The sequence below is a fragment of the Apodemus sylvaticus genome, chromosome 4, assembly GCF_947179515.1.
Source record: "Apodemus sylvaticus chromosome 4, mApoSyl1.1, whole genome shotgun sequence".
NCBI classification, from domain to species: Eukaryota; Metazoa; Chordata; class Mammalia; order Rodentia; family Muridae; genus Apodemus; species Apodemus sylvaticus.
In genome coordinates, this window is record NC_067475.1 from 47,490,336 (window position 1) to 47,493,212 (window position 2,877).

Genomic DNA, 2,877 nt, shown 5'->3' on the forward strand with positions numbered 1-2,877 from the left:
CACTTAGTTCCTGCAAGTTTGGTTCTGTATGATGCTAAAAACATCCAAGTATTGTGCTGAGTACTTTGGCACCTAATCCTTCTAAATTCCTTATAGACTAATAGTATTCTGGCACAGGAGTACATTTAATGATGTAACTCAATACCTTATTTTAGGAAAGGTCAATTGGTACAAATAAGAAGCACATTTTAAATGCTGACCGGCAAAAATCTTTTGCTAAGTGTCCAAACATGTTGATCATAGCTCAAATATACAGGTTGCAATTCCGTCAGCTCGTGGCCTCGTAAAACTGGTTTTCAGTATTCCTAGGGCTCTTCAGTAGAGTTATTCGCTAAGCCCACACATTGGGTAATTACGTATGACAAATCAGGTCCCGTCTGAAGTTTTACTTCTAAGGCAATGGCGCCAGGCACCCCAGTTTTATTGAATACAACAGTTGTTTCTATGACCATTGGAATCCTTGAAGTGGAGCCGCATTTCTGACAGTACTTCTCCAGATACAGAAGTTGCTTGCTGTTAAAAGCTCCGAGCTGCTTTTGTCTTATGACTTGTACTGCATTTTCATATTTCATTCCACCTTCAATTAATGCTAGGGCAACAAGCGCCGGAGCTCTGCCAAAGCCCACAACACAATGGACAGCAATACAGCAACCAGGTTCTTTATGAAACCAAATCTTCACAAGACTCAACCAGTCATCAACAATAGACGGTGGTGCCCCATCATTTAAAGGCCAGTCAAGAACACGAAGGCCTTCTTTCTCCACAAGAGTAGTGTCGTTAGCTGCTTCACATATTCTTACTATTGTGGTAACTCCGTACTTCTTAAGTTCCTCTATAAATTTGTTTAAGGTCGCATTGGTTGGATTGTGTGTAATAAGAAATCTCATCTTTTGTATGTGACTTCCACAGGAGCAGGGTGGTTCATTCGAGCCATGTTAATTTAGTTTAAAAAAAAAAAAACACCCAATAGGGTTATGAAAGAATTAAAAAAAATGAATGCAGAAATGATTCAAAACAAAAAACAAAACAAAAACAGAAAACAATCTGAAGTCTACTTCAATATTCAATACACTCCACTTGAAATTCTCGATGCTTTGAGTGTGAACTGGAGAAATGGGCGATGAAATGACCCTCCTAACAAGAAGAAGTGATTCTTCAATCCAGTAATACTGTGGCAGTACAAAGGAAGTGCACTGAGGTTTACCCCATCCAGGTCTGAGCTCTTGTAAAATGCTCTGCAGATTTCAATTCAACATGCCTGTGTCCAGGTTATCCACTCTTATGGGGGCTTCTTGGTGGAGTAGTAATGAATTTCTACAGTTCACTTGTCTGCATAGAGGTGGTGCTGTGCCTGGCAGTAATCTCCACTGCCCTTCAGAAACTCCATAAATGTGTAACTGACAAAACCACAGAACTGAGGAATATGTCTACTCATTGAAGATTGTGGCCTAATCATACAGCCGATCCTGAGGCAGCGCAGGCAGTGGCAGCAAGGCAGGCTGCGGGGGCACCAGACGACCATGCAGTGAGCTGCCTGAAGGCTGTTGCCGATCCGGCTGCAGCCCAGAGCCAATGCCCACGCCTAGGCCTCGCCGACCATCTTTTGCAACATTGTTTCAACTCAGAGTAAAAGGACCTCATTTCCATTCTACAGTTACCTCTGGCACTGTTACTTTCATCTTGTATCATCGTTTTTGGTTTTGGAGTGTATGTGTGTGTTGTTTATGCTCTGTGTTATGTATGTATCACATGTTTTGTATGATATAATCTATATGTTATATAATACACACATATTGAAAATAAAAGTTTCTCTGCAGCACTTATACATGGGAATAAACTTAAACAGTTAGAAAACACTCTGAAAACAGGTCCATTTAACAACAAAACAAAACAGCAGTTGTTACTTCCCAGGGCCCATGACCTCTCTAGTTATGGGTTTTTTGACTAGAGTTACAATATCATGCATAGATTTTTTTTTTAAAGGATAAGTTCACTGAGGACTTTTCCTATACAGCAGTCTGCATGGCCTCTCCTAGCACTATGGAAACTAGCCAGCAGGGAGCAAGTTTACAGCCCAGTTCTAGCTTATTTGTTTATGTCCCACAGTGTGCTGTGTCTTCAGCAATAGGGTGTGATCAGTCAGTTCTGGTGAACAGCTGCAGCAGTGGCACTGGTTTCCGGTCCTGGAGCCTACCTGGCTAACAACTCACAGGGAGATGCATGTGCCTGACATTGGGATTCTCACTTAGTATCTCATGAATTCTGAGACTGGCATTATGTGTGTAACAATGGTAAAGACGAGATCATGAATTTGTGAGGGAGTTGGGGGACACGGGAGGAGTCGTGGAAAGAGGAGATGTAGATACAGCACTTGTGCGGGATTCTCAAACTAATGCAATTGAAATATGCATTTAATTAGCTTACAAAGTAGTGGGTTTTCATATGGCTTTTAAAATACATTCTTAATTTTGGTTAGCCCCCCCTTCTCCCTTTCTTCTTTTCTACCTGCCTGCCCCAATCTCTGCTTTAACTGTCCCTTTCCCTTGTCTGCCCCAATCTCTGCTTTAACCATACCACCTCCCCAGTACCCACTTCTTTCGCATCATGTCTGCCTTACTATCCTCCCTCCGCTCCTAATAGCCTCTTCCCCTCCCCCACACCTCCATGTGCTCTTCTCGATTCCTGGTCTTTACACGCATTCCAAACCAAACAGGTAAATCTAAGAATTCAAAGCGAGAGTCTTCATATCAGAGAGAACATGTCTTTCAGAGCCCGAGCTGCCTCATTTGGTTGAATATTTTTTAGTTCCACCCATTAAGAAAAAAAAGACAATTTGATCATGATTTAATATATAACGATAGGAATACTTTATGCTTC

General features: G+C 41.7%; 1 pseudogene; it reads right to left on the minus strand.

The window, feature by feature from the left end:
* Positions 1-420: 420 nt before the first annotated feature.
* LOC127682111 (protein tyrosine phosphatase type IVA 1-like) lies at positions 421-934 on the minus strand (annotated as a pseudogene).
* Between the last annotated feature and the right edge of the window lie 1,943 nt (positions 935-2,877).